This window comes from Aotus nancymaae, unplaced genomic scaffold, assembly GCF_030222135.1.
Source record: "Aotus nancymaae isolate 86718 unplaced genomic scaffold, 86718_ANA_hifiasm-v0.15.2.pri h1tg000062l, whole genome shotgun sequence".
Taxonomy (NCBI): Eukaryota; Metazoa; Chordata; class Mammalia; order Primates; family Aotidae; genus Aotus; species Aotus nancymaae.
Window position 1 is genome coordinate 38,920,439 of NW_026988476.1, and position 20,248 is coordinate 38,940,686.

The window sequence follows — 20,248 nt, forward strand, 5'->3', positions numbered from 1 at the left end:
GGCATCAACCCCTTATTAGATCTATGGTTTTCAAATATTTTCACCTATTCTACAGGTCATCTCTTCACTCTTGCTTGTTTCCCGTGCTGTGCAAAAACTTTTAGTTTGATGTTACCCCATTTATCTATTTTTGCCTGTGCTTTTGGCTTCATATCCAAAAATTCACTGTACAGACCAATGTTACAGAATTTTTTCCCTATATTTTCTTCTAGTAGTTTCACAGTTTTGGTTTTACACTTAAATCTTTAATCCATGTTGAGTTGATTTTTTTAATATGATGTGAGATAAGGGCTCAGTTTGATTCTTCTGTGTGTGGATACTCAATTGTCCCAACAACTTCTTCTTTTGAGAATTGTCTGTTCATATCCTTAGTACACTTTTTAATGGAATTATTTCTTTTCTTGCTGATTTGAGTTCCTCGTAGATTCTGGATATTAGTCCTTTGTCTGATGTAGTTTACAAAGACTTTTCTCCCACTCTGTGTGTTGTCCGTTTACTCTGCTGATTATTTCTTTTGCTGTGCAGAAGCTTTTTAGTTTAAGTTGCATCTATTTATCTTTGCTTTTGTTGCATTTGTTTTTGGGCTCTTGGTCATTAAGTCTTTGCCTATGCCAATGTCTAGAAGGACTTTTCCCAATATTATCTTCAGATCTTTACGGTTTCAGGTCCTAGATTTAAGTATTTAATCCACTTTGATTTGGTTATTGTATAAGGTGAGAGATGAGAATCCAGTTTCATTTTTCTACATGTGGCTTGCCAATTATCCCAGCAATGTTTGTTGAATGGGTGTCCTTCCCACACTTTATGTTTTTGTTTGCTTTATTGAAGTTAGGTTGCCTGTCAATATTTGGTTTTATTTAAGGGTTCTCTATTCTGTTCCATTGGTCTGTGTGCCTATTTTTATACCAGTACCATGCTGTTTTGGTGACTATAGCCTTATAGTATAGTTTGAAATTGCGTATATAATGCCTCCAGATTTGTTCTTTTTGCTTGGTCTTGCTTTGGCTATGAAGCCACTTTTGTTTTGTTACATATAAATTTTAGGATTTTTTTTCTAGTTCTTTGAAAAATGATTATTTTGATGGGAATTGCATTGAATCTGTAGATTGCTTTTGGCCATATGGTCATTTTCACAAAATTGATTCTACCCATTCAAGAGCATGAGATGTGTTTCCATTTGTTTGTGTCATCTATAATTTCTTTCAGTAGTGTTTTGTAGTTTATCCTTCAGCTCCTTGGTTAGTTATACTCCTAAGTATTTTATCTTGTTTTATTTTTGCAGCTATTGTAAAAGGGGTGTAGTTCTTGATTTGATTCTCAGCTTGACTGTTATTTCTGTATAGCAGTACCACTGATTTGTACATTGATTCTGTATCCTGAAACTTGACAGAATTCATTTATCAGATCTAGGAGCTTTTGGGATGAGTCTTTAATGTTTTCTAGGTATATAATCTTACCATCAGTGAACAGTGACAGTTTGACATACTCTTTAGCTATTTAGATGCCCTTTATTTCTTTCTCTTGTCTGATTGTTCTAGCTATAACTTCAGTACTGTGTTGAATAGAAGTGGTGAAAGTGGGCATACTTGTCTTGTTCAAGTTCTCAGGAACAATGTTTTAAAGTTTTCCCTGTTGAGTATAATGCTGGCTGTGGATTTGACGCAGAAGGCTTTTATTACCTTAAGGTATGTCCCTTCTATGCTGATTTTGCTGAGAGTTTTAATCATAAAGGGATGTCAAATTTTGTACTAAAAGAAGCACCACAGAAAGGTGAAAACAAACATGAAGCAATTAAAAAATATATAGAATATGGACAAAAAAATCTCCAGAGGAATATATATCATAAATAAAAATCAGAAATTCTGGAATGAAAGACACACTAGAGAAATTTCAACAATAGAATCAGACAAGTAGAAGAAAGAACTTCAAAGCTCAAAGACAAGAAGGCTTTTGAATTAACCCAGTCCAACAAGGACAAAGGAAAACGAATTTTTTAAAAAATGAACAAAGCCTCCAAGAAGTATGAGATTATGTTAAATGACCAAACCTAAGAATAATTGGTATTCCTGAGGAAGAAATCTAAAAGTTTGGAAAACTTACTTGAGGGAATAATCAAGAAAAACTTCCCTGCCTTGCTAGAAATCTAGATATCTAAACACAGGAAGCTCAAAGGACACCCAGGAAATTCATTGTAATAAAATCATCACCTGGGCACACAGTAATCATGTCATCTAAAGTCAAAACAAAGGAAAGAATTTTAAGAGCTATGAGAGAAAAGCATCAGGTAACCTATAGAAGAAAACCTATCAGATTTACAACAGATTTTCAGCAGAAACATTACAAGTCAGAAGAGACTGGGATCCTATCTTTAGCCTCCTTAAACAAAATGATTATAGGCCAAGAATTTTGTATCCAGCAAAATTAAGATTCACAAATGAAGAAAAGATAAAGTCTTCTTCAGACAAACAAATGATGAGAGATTTTGCTACTACCAAGCCAGCACTAAAAGAACTGCTAAAAAAAATATTCTAAATCTTGAAACAAAACCTTGAAATATACCAAAATTGAACATCCTTAAAGCATAAATTTCACAGGGCTTATAAAACAATAACACAATAAAAAAAAAACATGGTATTCAGATAACAACTGGCATGATGAATAGAATAGTACCTCACATCTCAATACTAACATTGGATGTAAATGGCCTAAATGCTCCACTTTAAAGATAGAGAATGGCAGAATAGGTAATAATTTATCAACCCAGTATCTACTATCTTCAAGAGAATCACCTAATACATAAGGACTCACATAAACTTAAGGTAAAGGAGTGGAAAATGATATTCCAGGCAAACTGACACCAAAAATATAGGAGCACCTATTCTTTTATCAGACAAAATAAACTTTAAAGCAGTGACAGTTAAAAAAGACAAAGAGGGACATTATATAATGATGAAAGGACTAGTATAACAGGAAAATATTCACAATCCTAAATACATATGCATCTAACACTGGAACTCTCAAATTTATAAAACAATTACTATTAGATGTAAGAAATGAGATAGACAGCAGCACATAGTGGGAGGAATTCAATAATAGTGGGAGGACTTCAATAGTAGTGGGAGGACTTCAATAATAGTGGGAGGACTTCGATACTCCACTGACAGCACCAGACAGGTCATCAAGCCAAAATGCCAACAAGGAAATGGACTTAAACTATACCCTACAACAAATGGACTTAACAGATATATACAGAATATAGTGGCCAATAACTGCAGAATAGATAGTATATTCATCAGTTCATGAAATATTCTCCAAGACAGACCATAGGACAGGCCACAAAACAAGTCTCAATAAATTTAAGAAAATCAAAATTATATGAAGTACTCTTTCAGACCACAGTGGAATAAAATTGGAAATCAACCCCAAAAAGAACCCTCAAAACCATGCAAATACATGGAAATAAAATAACCTGCTCCTGGATGATTGTTGGATCAACAATGAAATCAATATGGAAATATAAAAATTCTTTGAACTGAGCAATAATACTGATGCAACCTATCAAAACCTCGGAGGTAAAGCAAAGCCAGTGCTAAGAGGAATGTTCATAGCATTAAATACCTACATTGAAAAGTCTGAAAGAGCACAAGTAGACAATCTAAGGTCACACCTCAAGGAACCAGAGAAAAAGGAACCAATGATTTTCTTAGGGGAAACCCTTTCCATTTTTCACTATTGATTATGATGTCAGATGTGGGCTTTCATATATGGTCCTTATAATCTCAAAGCACATTCCTTCTGTACCTAATTTGCTGAGCATTTTTAAAATCATGAAGCAATGTTGAATTTTGTTACATGCTTTTTCTTCATCTATTGAGATGATAATGATTTCATTCTTCATCTGTTAATGTGGTTTATCACATTGATTGATTTGTATATGTTGAATCATCCTTGCATCCCATGAGTAAGTCCTACTTGACCATGGTATATGATCCTTTTAATGCAGTGTTGAATTGGGTTCACTCGTTTTTGTTGAAGATTTTGGCATTACTATTCATTATGAGATAATGGACCATAGTTTTCTTTTCTTGTGGTGTCTTTGTAGTATCAGGGTAACCCTATCCTCATAAAATGAATTTGAAAGTATTCCTTCCTCTTCTATTTTTCAGAAGAGTCTGAGAAAGATTGGTATTAATTCTTCTTTCAATGTTTGGTCGAATTCACCAGTAAAGTTAAAGGGTCCTGGGCTTTTCTTTGTTGCGAGGTATTCAATTACGGATTCAATACCTTTATTCAGGATTGGTCTGTTCAGATTTTCTATATCTTCATGATTCGGTCATGGAAGGTTGCATATTTCAAAGAATTTACTAATTTATTCTAGGTTATTCAATTTATTTGTATATAAGTTCTCATGGTAGCCTATTATAATTATTTATATTTCTGTGGCATCAACTTTAATGTCTCCTCTTTTATTTCTGATTCTATTTATTTGAATCTTCCTTCATTTTTCCTTAGTTTAGCTAGAGAATTGACAGTTTTGCTAATCTTTTCAAAAAACGCAATTCAGTTTTGTTGATCATTTCTATTGTTTTTCTAGTCTCTCCATTTATTTCTGCTCTGGTCTTTGTTATTTCCTTCCTTCTACTGACTTTGGGCTTAGTTGGTTCTGCTTGTTCTAGTTACTTGAGGCATAAATTAGGTTGTTTGAGATTTTTTCTTAATGCAGGCATTTTTTGCTATAAACTTCCCTCTTATAAATCCTTTGTTTATCCCACAAGTTTTGGTACATTATTTACATTTTCATTTGTCTTAAGATATTTTGATTTCCCTTTTGATTTCTTCCTGACCCACTGGCTGTTCAAGAGCATGTTGTTCAACTTCCAGTTCTCCTCCATTATTGATTTCTAGTTTAATATCATTGTGGTCAGAAGAGATACTTGATAGGACTTCAGTCTTATTAAATTTGCTAAGACTTGTTTTGTGGCCCAACATACAATCTATCCAGGAGAATTTTCTTTGTGCACTTGAGAAGAATGTGCATTCTGCTGCTTTTGGATAGAATGATCTGTATATGTCTGTTAGGATCATTTTTTCTAGAGTGTTGTTCAGGTCCTCTATTTCCCTATTAATTTTCTCTCCAGATGATCTATCCATTTTTTGAAAATATGGCCTTAAAGTCTCCTATTATTAATGTATTGCTGTCTATTTCTTCCTTCAGTTCTGTTAATATTTGCTTTATATATTTAGGTGCTCTGACACTGGGTGCATATATATTTACAATTATTAGACATTCTTTGCCAATTGACCCTTTATTATTATATGAATACCCTCTTTGTCTCTTTTAAAAGATTTTGACTTAAAGCTTACTTAACCTGATAGAAGTAGAGCTATCCTAGTTCTCCTTTATTACCATTGCATAAATTATCTTTTCTCGTCTCTTCACTTACAGTCTATGTATGTTCTTAAAGCTAAAGTAAGTCTTTTGTATGCAGCATATAGCTGTTTCTTGCTTTAAAAAAAAAAAATCCAATTGGGCATGGTGGCTCATGCCTGTAATCCAAGCACTTTGGGAGGTCGAGGTGGGTGGATCACTTGAGGTTAAGAGTTTGAGACCAGCCTGACCAATATGGTGAAACCCTGTCTCTACTAAAGATACAAAAATTAGCTAGGTGTGGTGGTGTGCACCTGTAGTCCCAGCTACTCAGGAGGCTGAAACAGGGAGAACTGCTTGAACCCAGGAGGCAGAGGTTGCAGTGAGCCGAGATTGCCCCACTGCACTCCAGCCTGAGTGACAGAGCCAGATTCCATTTCAAAAATAAAAATAAAAAAGACAGCCAGCCACTTACATCTGTTGATTGAAGAATTTAACCCATTTACACTTAAAGTAATTACTGGAATGTAAGAATTTACTACTGACACTTTGTTCATTGTTTTCTGATTGTTTTGTATGAAGTTAGTGCAAAAGTAATTATGTTTTTTGCCATTACTTTTAATGCCATTTTTAATAGCAAAAACCACAATTACTTTTGCTCCAAACGAATAGTAACTTCATCCTCTTCTTCCTCTTTGCTGTCTTCCTTTGTGATTTGATGATTTTTTATAATGGTATACTTTGATGCCTTTCTATTTATCTTTTGTGTATGTAAACAAGGTTTTTCCTTGTGGTTACATAAGGCTTACATAAGACATCTTACAATTATTACATTCTATTTTGGGATGATAACAACTTAACATGTACCATATATAAAAACTACACTTTAACTCCCACCCTCACATTTTATGCTACTGATGACATTATTTACATTTTATATATATTGTACCTCCATTATCAAATTATTGTAACAATTTTATTAATTTTAATTTTGTGAATGCATACTAGGTATATATATTTATGGGGTATATGAGAGGTTTTGAAACAGGCAAGCAATGTATAATAACCAAATCATGAAAAATGGGGTTTCCATCCCCTCAACCATTTATCCTATGTGTCACAAATAATCCAGTAATACACTTTTTATTTTAAAATGTACAATTAAATTGTTATTGACTATATTAACTTTCTTGTGCTATCAATATTCAGTCTTAATCATTTTTTCTAATGAATATTTTTGTATTCATTAACCATCCCCATCTGCCCCCAATCCTCCCACTCCTTTTCCTAGTTTCTGGTAACCCTCTAGAAAGAGGGTTACTCTCTATTTCCATGAGTTCAATTGTTTTCATTTTTAGAATTTACAAATAAGTGAGAAATTCAGTGTTTGTTTTTCTGTACCTGATTTATTTCACTCAACATAATAATTTCCAGTTCCATCTATGTTGTGTAGATAACAAGATCTCACGCTTTTTTATGGCTGAATAGTACTTCATGTGCAGAGGTACCACATTCCCTTTATTCATTCATCAGTTCATGGACACTTAAGATTGTTTCCTCATCTTGGCTATTGTTAACAGTGTTGCAACAAACCTGGGAGTGCAGATATCTCTTTAACATACTAATTTCTTTTCTCTGTGGTATACACTCAGCAGTGGGATTGCTAGATGGTATGGTAGTTACATTTGTAGATTTTTGGGGAAGCTTAAAATTGTTTTCCATAGTGGTTGTACCAACTTACATACCCACCAATAATGTATGAGGGTTTCCTTTTCTCCACATCCTCCCCAGCATTTGTTATTGCCTGTCTTTTGCATATAAGCCATTTTAACTGGGTGAGACAATATGTCATTGTAGGTTTTTTTTTTTCTTTTTTTATTGCATTTTAGGTTTTGGGGTACATGTTAAAAACATGCAAGGTTGTTGCATAGGTGCATATGTGGCAGTATGATTTGCTGCCTCCCTCCCCTTCACCTATATCTGGCATTTCTCCCCATGCTATCCCTCCCCAACTCCCCACACCGCTGATGTCCCCCCTCCCCCACAACAGACCCCTGTGTATAGTGCTCCCCTCCCTGTGTCCATGTGTTCTCATTGTTCAACACCCACCTATGAGTGAGAACATGCGGTGTTTGATTTTGTGTTCTTGTGTCAGTTTGCTGAGAATGATGGTTTCCAGGTTCATCCATGTCCCTACAAAGGACACGAACTCATCGTTTTTAATGGCTGCATAATATTCCATGGTGTATATGTGCCACATTTTTCCTGTCCAGTCTATCATCGATGGGCATTTGGGTTGGTTCCAGGTCTTTGCTATTGTAAACTGTGCTGCAATGAACATTCGTGTGCATGTGTCCTTATAGTAGAACGATTTATAATCCTTTGGATATATGCCCAGTAATGGGATTGCTGGGTCAAATGGAATTTCTATTTCTAGGTCCTTGAGGAATCGCCACACTGTTTTCCACAGTGGTTGAACTAGTTTACACTCCCACCAACAGTGTAAAAGTGTTCCTATTTCTCCACATCCTCTCCAGAATCTGTTTTCTCCAGATTTTTTAATGATCGCCATTCTAACTGGCGTGAGATGGTATCTCAATGTAGTTTTGATTTGCATTTCTCTAATGACCAGTGATGATGAGCATTTTTTCATATGCTTGTTGGCCTCATGTATGTCTTCTTTTGTAAAGTATCTGTTCATATCCTTCGCCCATTTTTGAATGGGCTTGTTTGTTTTTTTCTTGTAAATCTGTTTTAGCTCTTTGTAAATTCTGGATATCAGCCCTTTGTCAGATGGGTAGGCTGCAAAAATTTTTTCCCATTCTGTTGGTTGCCGATTCACTCTATTGACTGTTTCTTTTGCCGTGCAGAAGCTGTGGAGTTTGATTAGGTCCCATTTGTCTATTTTGGCTTTTGTTGCCAATGCTTTTGGTGTTTTGGTCATGAAGTCCTTGCCTACGCCTATGTCCTGAATGGTTTTCTCTAGGTTTCCTTCTAGTGTTTTTATGGTGTTAGGCCTTATGTTTAAGTCTTTAATCCATCTGGAGTCAATTTTAGTGTAAGGTGTCAGGAAGGGGTCGAGTTTCTGCTTTCTGCATATGGCTAGCCAGTTTTCCCAACACCACTTATTGAACAGGGAATCCGTTCCCCATTGCTTGTTTTTTTCATGTTTCTCAAAGATCAGGTGGTTGTAGATATGTTGTGTCGCCTCCGACGCCTCTGTTCTATTCCATTGGTCTATATCTCTGTTTTGGTACCAGTACCATGCTGTTTTGATTACTGTAGCCTTGTAGTAGAGTTTGATGTACGGTAGTGTGATGCCTCCCGCTTTGTTCTTTTTGCTTAGAATTGACTTGGCTATGCGGGCTCTCTTTTGGTTCCATATGAAGTTTAAGGTGGTTTTTTCCAGTTCTGTGAGGAAGGTCATTGGTAGCTTGATGGGGACAGCGTTGAATCTGTAAATTACTTTGGGCAGTATGGCCATTTTCACGATATTAATTCTTCCTAACCATGAACATGGAATGTTTCTCCATCTGTTTGTGTCCTCTCTTATTTCGTTGAGCAGTGGTTTGTAGTTCTCCTTGAAGAGGTCCTTTACGTTCCTTGTTAGTTGTATTCCTAGGTATTTTATTCTCTTTGTAGCAATTGTGAATGGCAGTTCGTTCTTGATTTGGCTCTCTTTAAGTCTGTTATTGGTGTATAGGAATGCTTGTGATTTTTGCACATTGATTTTGTATCCTGAGACTTTGCTGAAGTTGCTTATCAGTTTCAGGAGATTTTGGGCTGAGGTGATAGGGTCTTCTAGATATACAATCATGTCGTCTGCAAATAGAGACAATTTGACTTCCTCCTTTCCTAATCGAATACCCTTTATTTCTTTTTCTTGCCTGATTGCTCTGGCTAGAACTTCCAGTACTATATTGAATAGGAGTGGTGAGAGAGGGCATCCTTGTCTAGTGCCAGATTTCAAAGGGAATGCTTCCAGTTTTTGCCCATTCAGTATGATATTGGCTGTCGGTTTGTCATAAATAGCTTTTATTATTTTGAGATACGTTCCGTCAATACCTAGTTTATTGAGAGTTTTTAGCATAAAGGGCTGTTGAATTTTGTCGAAGGCCTTCTCTGCATCAATTGAGATAATCATGTGGTTTTTGTCTTTGGTTATGTTTATGTGGTGAATTACATTTATAGACTTGCGTATATTGAACCAGCCTTGCATCCCTGGGATGAATCCTACTTGATCATGGTGGATAAGCTTTTTGATGTGCTGTTGTAATCGGCTTGCCAGTATTTTATTGAAGATTTTTGCATCTATGTTCATCATGGATATTGGCCTGTAGTTTTCTTTTCTTGTTGAGTCTCTGCCGGGTTTTGGTATTAGGATGATGTTGGTCTCATAAAATGATTTGGGAAGGATTCCCTCTTTTGGATTATTTGGAATAGTTTCAGTAGGAATGGTACCAGTTCCTCTTTGTATGTCTGGTATAATTCGGCTGTGAAACCATCTGGACCTGGGATTTTTTTGGGTGGTAGGCTCTTAATTGCTGCCTCGACTTCAGATCTTGTTATTGGTCTATTCAGGGTTTCGACTTCTTCCTGGTTTAGGCATGGGAGGAGGCTACTGTCCAGGAATTTATCCATTTCTTCCAGGTTTTCTAATTTATGTGCATAGAGTTGTTTGTAATAATCTCTGAATGATGGTTTGAATTTCTGTGGCATCTGTGGTGATATCCCCTTTATCATTTTTTATTGCATCTATTTGGTTATTCTCTCTTTTCTTTTTTATTAGTCTGGATAGTGGTCTATTTTATTGATCTTTTCAAAAAACCAGCTCCTGGATTTATTGATTTTTTGTAGGGTTTTTCGTGTCTCTATCTCTTTCAATTCTGCTTTGATCTTAGTTATTTCTTGTCTTCTGCTAGGATTTGAGTTTTTTTGATCTTGCTCCTCTAGCTCTTTCAATTTTGATGACAGGGTGTCAATTTTAGTTCTCACCTTTCTTCTCATGTGGGCACTTATTGCTATATATTTTCCTCTAGAGACTGCTTTAAATGTGTCCCGGAGATTCTGGTATGTGGTGTCTTCGTTCTCGTTGGTTTCGAAGAACATCTTTATTTCTGCCTTCATTTCAGTGTTTATCCAGTCAACATCCAGGAGAAAGTTTCTTATTATCCATTTTCTGAAAGTTGATTCTGTCATTTCATCATACTCATTCTCCGTCCAATCTTGTTCCCGTGCTGGTGAGGAGTTATGCTGCCTTGTAGGAGGAGAGGTGTTCTTGTTTTGGGTGTTTTCATCCTTTCTGCACTGGTTTATTCCCATCTTTGTGGATTTATCTGCCTATTGACTTTGTAGTTGCTGTCTTTCGATTTTGGTAATTTTAAGTCTGCAGCAGCTGAACTCATAAACCCCCTTTTCTTCCCCCCAGGTGTTCTGGCCCAGGGGGTTAGGGCTTTATGCTTTTCAGCTGTGTTGCTACCGTTTTCCCTGCCCACAAGGTGGCAGTCTAGTCACACTCAGCCTTCAGAGGCTTCGCTGAGCTGCTGTGGGCTCCGCCCAGCTTCTGTGTGAGCTTCCCTGCAGTCCCGTTTATATGGGTGTAGTTAGAACTGCTTCCGCTATGTTGGCCCGCCCCTGTAGTGACGGAGTCTCTGTAGTGGCGGGTTGTCTTGGTTACAGCAAATTGCCCCGGGAACTGCAGGGTGTTTCCCGATGGAGGACGCCCCTCCCCCACAGAGCTGGACCGTCCCGGGTTCAGCCGTGTTTCCAGTGGGGCCCTCTTTGCCCGGGAATCTCTTGGCTTATATCCTTGCCTCAGCTCCCCTTGCTGGCCCAGAGGGGACACAGTCTCGTTCACTTTGCTCAAGGAGCCGCTGCTCCCTGCCCCTGGTGCAGGCCGAGCGGCTGCTCCGGTCCAACCAGCGGCGCTGGGAACCCGTGGAGCTTCTCCGCCTGTGAATCTCCTGGTCTGTGGGCAGTTAAAATCCGCTGCCCTGTGTGCCGCTGCGTCAGCCGAAGCAGCGGATCTGAGATACGTGGCACGTCCTTGCCCGGGGATCTCCTGGCTTGACTCCCTGCTTCAGCTCCCCTTGCTGGCTCAGAGGGAACTCTGTCTCTCTCGCTCTGCATAAGAAGCCACTGCCCCCAGCCCCAGGGCGTAGGCTGAGCGGCCATGCCGCTCAAACCAGCAGTGCTGGCAACCCGTGGGGCTTCTCCTCCTGTGAATCTCCTGGTCTGTGGGGAGTAAAAATCCGTCTGGAAATGCGGCGTCCACTCACCCTCTGCACCTTCTCTCGGAGCTGCAATCCCAACTTCCTCCTAAGCGGCCATCTTGGATCTTCTCTGTCATTGTAGTTTTGATTTGCATTTCTTTGATGATCAGTGATGTTGAGTACCTTTTCAGATGACTGTTTTCCATTTTATGTCTTCTTTTGAGAAATGTCTATTCAAATATTTCACCCATTTTTAAATCAGATTATGTTTTCCTATGGAGTTGTATTATATATTCTGGTTATCAGATGAGTAATTTGCAAATCTTTTCTCCCATTCCATAGATTGTCTCTTCACTTTACTGGTACTCTCCTTTGCTGGTCAGAGCTTTTTAGCTTGATGTAATCCCATTTGTTCATGTTTGCTTTGGTTGCCTGTGCTTGAGGCATATTGCTCAAGAAATCTTTGCCCAGACCAATGTGCTGGAGAATCTTCTCAATGTTTTCTTGTAGTACTTTCATAGTTTGAGATCTTAAATTTAAATCTTTAATCCATTTTGATTTTTGTATATGGCAAGAGATAATGATCTAGTTTCATTCTTCTGCATATGTATGTCCATTTTCTCAGCACCATTTATTGAAGAAACTGTCCTTTATTCAATGTATGTACTTGGCAACTTTGTTGAAAATGAGTTCACTGTAGGTGTGTGGATTTGTTTCTGGGTTCTCCATTTTATTCCATTGGTGTGTATGTCTATTTTATGCCAGTACCATGCCGTTTTGGTTAACATAGCTTGCAGTATAATTTGAAGTCAGGTAATGTGATTCCTCTGGTTTTATCTCTTTTGCTTAGAATAGCTTTGGCTATTCTAGGTATTTTGTGGTTTCATAGAAATTTTAGGATTTTTTTTCTATTTCTGTGAAGAATGTCATTGGTATTTTGATAGGGATTGTGTTAAATCTGTAAATTGCTTTCAGTAGTTTGCACATTTTAACAATAGTGATTATTCCAATCCATAATCATGGAATATCTTCCCATGTTTTGGTGTCTTCTTAAATTTCCTTCATCAGTGTTTCATAGTTTTCATGGTAAAGATCTTTCACTTCTTTGGTTAATTTAATTCCTAGGTATTTCATTTATTTTTGGTTACTATATATGGGATTACTTTTTTCTTTTTCAGATTTTTCTCTCTTGCCATATAGAAATGCTACTGATGTTTGTATGTTGTTTTGTATCCTACAACCTTACTGAAATTTGTTTACCAGTTCTAATATTTTGATGAAGTCTTTAGGTTTTTCCAAATATAAGATCATATCATCTGCAAACAAGAATAATTTGACTTCTTCCTTTCCAATTTAGATGCCATTTCTTTCTTTCTTTCGCCTAACTGCTCTAGCTAGGACTTTCAGTACTATGGTTGAATAATAGTGGTGAAAGTAAGAATAATAATAGTGGCAAAGTGGGCATCCTTGTTGTGTTCCTGATCGCAGAGGAAAGGCATTCAGCTTTTCCCCATAAAGTGTTACTAGCTGTGGGTCTGCCATAGACAGCTTTTAGTATGTTAAAGCATATTCCTTCTGTATCCAGTTTTTGAGGATTTTTATCTCGAAGGAATGTTGGATTTTACCAAATGCCTTTTCAGCATCAGTGGGAATGATCATATGGGTTTTGTCCTTCATTCTGTTGATATGACATATCACGCTGACTGATTTGTGTATGTTGAACCATCCCTGCATCCCTGGAATAAATCCCACTTGGCCATGATGAATGATACTTTTAATGTTTTGTTGAATTCAGTTTGGTATGTAGTTATTTTTAATACTTTTGCCTTTTAACTCTTGAAATATAGTTAAAAGTAATTTACACACTACCAATACAGTATTACAGTATTCTGATTTTGACTATATTCTTACATTTATAGTGAGTTTTATACTTTAATTTGTTTCTATATTGTTAGTGTTCTTTATTTGAACTTGAGGAACTCCCTTTAGCATCTAATGCAAGTTACATCTAGTGGTGATAAACTCCCAACACTTTTTCCATGTGTGGGAAAGTTGTTATCTTTTGAAGGAGAGCCTTGCCAGGTTACCAAATTCTTTGTTGGCAGTTTTTTTTTCTTTTTCAGCACTTCACATTATCCTGGATTTCAAGGTATCTGCTGAAAAATCAGCTTATAATCTTTTTCCTGTATATAATAAGTAACTTTTTTATCAGCTTCTAATCTTATAACTGTATATAATAAGTAACTTTTTTCTCACTGCTTTCAAAAGCATCTCTTGTCTTTGACTTTTGATAATTTCATTATAATATATCTTGGGGAAGCTTTCTTTGTCTTAACTTATCCGGAGATTTTTTTGGGCTTCATGGATCCTGCTGCTTATTTTGCTCTCTCAATTTAGGAATATTTCTATCATTCTGTCTTTAAATAAGCTTCCTACTCTTTTTTTTTTTTTCTTTTTTTTTTGAGACGGAGTTTCGCTCTCGTTACCCAGGCTGGAGTGCAATGGCGCGATCTCGGCTCACTGCAACCTCTGCCTCCTGGGTTCAGGCAATTCTCCTGCCTCAGCCTCCTGAGTAGCTGGGATTACGGGCACGCGCCACCATGCCCAGCTAATTTTTTGTATTTTTAGTAGAGACGGGGTTTCACCGTGTTGACCAGGATGGTCTCGATCTCTTGACCTCGTGATTCACCCGCCTCGGCCTCCCAAAGTGCTGGGATTACAGGCTTGAGCCACCGCGCCCGGCCAAGCTTCCTACTCTTTTCTCTTTCTCTTCTTCTGGAATTCCTGTTAAGCATGTATGTTTCATTTGACAGTGTCCCATGACTTGTAGACTTTACTGCTATTTTTCAGTCTATGTTTTTGTTCCTTAGAGCGATTTCAAATGATCTGTATTTGAGTATCCCTATTCTTTCTTCTGATTCTTGAAGTTGGTATTTTTAAGTCTTCATCAGGCAGTTTGTAGATCTCTATTTCTTTAGGTAACTGATGACTCATTTTGTTACTTTGGTGATGTCACCTTTCCTTGATTATTTGTCACATTTGTGGCCTTGTTTCGATGCCTGCACATTTGAAGAAACAGATGCCTCCTGTGGTTTTACAGGCTGGCTTCAGCACAAAAGCCCTTTACCTGTCAGCCCACCCAGAAAGTGTAGGCAGGCCAGCTGGTAGGATCTGTGGACTTCCTGCTGAAATTGTCAGGTAAGTTGACTTGGTATCTGCTTCATTATGTGGGCAGGCCTGTTACCTGGGCCCACAGTGGCTAGCCTTGTACTTTGGTTTATGGGGTTGGGCCTCTGGGTTCCCTTGGATACTCTTACATCTTGGGTCCACTGCAGTGGTCCTGAGTCCTAGCTTAAGGGGTGTTGACCTGGCACAGCAGTCCACTGGGTGGAGCCTGTACACTTAATCTGTGGAGCCAGAACTGAAGCCTTGGCCCATATGAGCCAATGTGACACTGCAGTGGGGGCTGGTCTAGTGCTGGGATCGGCCTGGTGTCTGTTTTAAGGGTTGTTCTGGTTCCTGGGGTTGTGGGGTTGGCTTTGAGCCTAGGTCTCAGGAGCAGTCCTGGAGCCTGTGTCCATTGACTGACCTGGTTCTGGGGTCTACTGGTGCAGACTTGGTCCTGAGTACACTGAAGTGGACCTGAAGCCTGATTGCCCTGGAGCCTGCCTCACCTAGAAATGGCCTGGAGCCTGCAGCAGCCTAGTGCTGCAGCAGGCATGGAGCCTGGATCCTCCTGTGCTAGCCTAAAGTCAAAAATCCAAAGGTGCTGGGATGGAGCTGGAGTTTGAGTCTGAGAGGGATGGCCTGGAACTGTGGGGGCTGTCCTGCCACTAGAGTGGGACTGGAGACTGGAGCTTGGAGGGTGGGCTTGCACAGTCCTCTTGCTGGGGTCCATGGCAAAGTTATGTGCTCACTTCACTCTCCTTTCCCTTTCCCACATGAAAGGTATCTCTCTCCACACTGTTCTGCCCTAGCTTGGTACCTTGAAAATGTCCTTCCTAAACTCTTCAAGGTATCTTTTCTTATTTCTATGCTATATCCAGGCCTCCCACATAGTGGAGGCTAGTAATATATCACCTGGATTCCTTAGCTCTTGTAAAGGCATTTTTCTTGAATGGACAGTTGTTCAAATTGGTATTTCGGCAAAGGGATAAAGGCTATTCTGCCATTTTGCTGGAGTCATTCCTCCTCAGTCTTTTTTGTTTTTACTTTTATATATTCAAAGCCACAAATTCACACTGTTTCTAATTCCAAATCTAACCATCCTAGTTTTCTCTTTCCATATTATAATTGCCAACTCCAACAATTAAAAAGCTAGCTTCTATTATCTTTAATATATTTACTTATTTGATCAACCCTTTTATGTATCCAATCTCTCATATTTGCTCCCAGACTCTTCCCTATATGGATACCCTTTTCATGCTACTTGGGCTCTGATATCCCATGGTAGGTTGCCAATTCAGCGAGGACATCCTCCTTATCCCCACTTGATCTCTGACCTCCAGCATCAGAGTGAAGGCTACCTTCCTCTTCACCATTTATTTGTGAATATCATCATCACTCCCTTGGATTATGACCTGTGGTGTTACATGGACATCTTCCTCACCATTGCTGGGCTCAGAAATCTTGCTCTGGGCCACCACAGCAAACCCTTCTTCCTCAATGTGGAAGCCTGCCTTGTTTTGGCCACCAAACGGCTTTAAGACTAAATTGTTTTGGAAAAGAATGAGATGTAATGAAGGGAAACAAGGGAAATGAAGAGAAAGTGAAGGGAAGTTGAACCATAACTTTAATATCTGCAAATCTAAATACAAGATTATCTTTTAATATAATCAAATAATAGCAAAACTAAGTTAGACAACATAATTAGAAGTTTATATATAAAAGAATATGTTTTGGAATGATAGGAGACTTGTGTAGGATGAAACTCTGCAATGGAGTTTGGGTAAAATGTACTGGGGATTTAGCTAAAGGGGAAGAAATCTGAAGTCTGCAGATCAGAAATTTCAAACCCACCTTGGTCTATTATACCTCCTTTTCTCTTCCTTTGAAAGTATCCTAAACTTATCATACATGTGTTCATTTACTAACTGTGCTCTCTAGTAGTAAGATATGAAAATAATACCCAGTGTTTAACACTGGAAAACTTTTCCAAAAAGGTCTTGGTCCCCCTGTAATTTTGAAAAAGAGTGCTATATAAATACATAAGTGCCCTCTTCCAAATTCTGTAAATGCATATCTTAAATAAGATGCACAGCACTTGGGAAAGTTTTCTAACACTGATATCTGGAAAATTATGTCAAGAATTTCAGAGATTTTGGAAAAATAAGAGAAGGTCACAGGGTAAAATCCCTGACAAACACTGTCAATTTAGAATGGCAGCTACATTTGAAAACACAGTCCTTATGAGTCATGTGTTGCTGTTGTTAGGGACGTTGAGGGAATAGAAAGAAGCTAAAAGGAATTTGAAAAGATGTATATGTACAGAACTTTATGAAAATGTATTCTTTATGTCAGACTTGAGATATCACAATCCTTGTTCCTAAGATACTGAAATATTATTATGAGCTGAATAAATTTCCAGAAATTCTACAGGCTGATGAGACTCTGTCTTCTCTACATTACCAAGGTAATCAAGGGATTGACTGGTGTCCCAAAGCAATTAATATAAAGCAGGTGATATTTAAATTCTTTTAATGAATTCTTTGTGTATGTATTATTAAATGGATACCAGATGATTATCTCAGAGTAGATCATATCTTGTAGCAGATCATAATCCACTTTCCCCATCTCATTTCTCTAATTAGTTTCCTTCCTTATTACTTTATATTTTGCCTTCAATAAGATACCTCTTGAATAGAGTATCATCTAAAAAATAAATTTTGTAGCCAGACCTAAAAAGGCAAATTGAGTCAACTAGCAGCTAACAGGAGGATGAGCTGTTGGGCAGAAGTTATGTCATTACTGCAAGAAAGGAGATCAACACTACTACTAGAGTATGAGCAACCAGAGTCTATGATGATTATATTAATTAAAAGTAAATAAATGTATTCAAATCCCAAAAGAAGAGAAGAATTGCACTAGAAATTTTTGTTTCCTAAGGAGTTAAATTCTACATTATAGCACCATGGTCCTTAGTGATAACTAAGAAGAACATTTACCTTGTTTAAAACAGGGTCAGTGAACCAAGAATTGGCTATGTATTTGTTATGTTTATGTTAATTATAGCAATTAACTTTGGCAGTGGGAGAAGCACAAATTATTATACGATAATACAAAACTAGAGATGGAGAAGGGAGAGTAGATAGACAAAAGGGCTATCGTGGAGTTTAGAGAGAAATTTTTTTAAATTAAATATATGGTTAATTCTTTACCCATGTCCCAAAGTCCAAGAGACAATGTTTAAGTATCAAACAAAAGGTAGGAAATAAAAAGCATGACTAGAATTAGTGGAAAAAGTGACCATTATTTAGCTCTTCTTCCCTTACATTAAGTTTTGATATAAGGATTTAAATGGATTAATGAATAAATAAATGAATAAATAAAGAAGCAAATAACCAGGCTATTCCCTGAATAAAGATAATGGGATTGAAATAATTATTTTCTCTGTCATAAAATAATTTTGACCTCTAAGAAAAATCATAATAGGGATCTGAGTACTCTCCAGATATAGATTACAAATCTAGCAGGAATGTTAACAAAAATTAACACTGATGAACTAAGAGAAGATGAATTAAAGTTTTACCAGATAAAAGTTGCATGGACACTGAAAAAAAGGTGGTAAGAAATAAATAACATAAAAATCAAAATTATAATATATAAATATAAAAACAATTTGAATCAATACTTTAGTACTTGAAGAACCAAAAAGAATTTTTTAAATGTGTGACAGTAAAGAGAAATGAGGCAGAAGGAGGAAGATAATGTAAATTCCATAAGAGTAGAAATTTTTGTCTTTGTTCATTGCTGAATTTCCAGTGCCCAAAAAAATACTTGGCAAATTGTGGGTAGTGAACAGAAAAAATTAAATGAGTGAATGAATAGGATAAGAGAGCTGACACTGATATAACAATAGTGGGGGAAAAATATTATAAAAATAAACATAAAAATATTTTTATAAAGATAAAAGTAGAATTGTGATGGAGTGAAGAGTGATGGAGTGAACTTAGGAAGTGATCAACAGAGAAATGAGAGGCTAAAAATAATAAAAGATAAAAAGATACACAGAAGTATTACAGAACAAACAAAGAGGGGAGAGAGCAAAGTAGATGATATAAAATATTAAAATTATCAAAAAAGAAATAATATGGACTGGCAAAAAGAGAAGACTTTAGATGTTATGATAAAAGATAAAAGTAAAAGACAAGAGAAACCAGTTATACTGGTTACTGTTATAATACTAGTTAACAGCAGAGCTCAGATTTGAACATAGGCAATCTGATACCAGAATCTCTGTTCTTAACCACTATACTATTAATACTACACAGACACATAGCTCTGTTTCTAAATTTTAAAAGGAAGAAAATAAAATAGGCTTTTAAGAAGCTATGAAAAGTTTACAATTTATTTTTCATTTCTCTTTTGTTTTATTCATTTGTTTGTTAATAATATGCCTCAATTCTAAAATAGCTCCACAAGGGCAGGCATCTTTGCTTGTTTTTATCCGCTGATATATCCTAAGCATCTATGTGCCTGGAACATAGCAGGTGTTCAAAAATATTTCTTAAATAAATTCTTGGTAGTCATTACTTTTTTACCATCATCTATTAGACAAAGACTTTGTATAGCAAACAAAAAATTAAACATCTAGTCATTTTATTTCTGAATACTTTCAAATAGCCAATACTTTGGCAATGCACAAACACAGTCAAACCATAAAAAATAACTACGGAATATGAGTATTTGGTTGGGAAATTCAGACAATAAGAAAAGATTTACAGATAAATCTATAAATGACAAAATGATATAAATGAATGTTGTTTTATCAAATGCTATCTGATAAAAATTGACAGCTATAAATATAGCCTGTGAATACAACTATAAATATGTTCTTAGCATACAAAAATGATACTACTGACATACTATTAGTAAGACATTCTTTGATTTGATTTTATTCTATATTTAGTGAAGAGCCGGCATAAACCTATTATCTTGATTTGATTTGTATCATTCTCAATTTAAACAAACAGATTATGTATTGACTACTTCAAATAATTAGAAATTTTTATTTGAAATCATAGGTTCTCAAACATGTATAATAATACAGTCTCCATTATATGCCGAATTTATCTTAATTTTAACTTAAAAATTAAAACATTAAAAAGTCCTGAAACATTGTCATTAGGTTGCAGCACATTTCCATCATTTTTTAAATCAAAATAGTTAGAAAAAGTTTGTCCTAAAAGTATTTCAACATACTTAGCTACAGCATGTGACTGAAGTAAACTTTTATAACTAAAAATGTTTTCACATAAAGGAACGCAATCCTGTCCCAAAACATTGAAAGGAAAAAAAAAACTTATCTAAACAAATATAAAAACAGAAAATAGATATTTAAAAATACCTATTTCTGAAACTACATTGTTAGCAGTTTAATCATAGCAAATGCTATTTATATTTAAGCATAAATATAAATTATTTATATTCTAAACCACTCAAAATACAA

At 36.5% G+C, this 20,248-nt stretch overlaps 1 protein-coding gene across 4 annotated transcripts in view; it reads right to left on the bottom strand.

Moving 5' to 3' along the window:
* LOC105709990 (COP9 signalosome complex subunit 2) overlaps positions 1-20,248 on the bottom strand; it is a 425,050-nt gene that overhangs the window by 394,534 nt on the left and 10,268 nt on the right. The gene's annotated exons all lie outside the window — the stretch shown is intronic.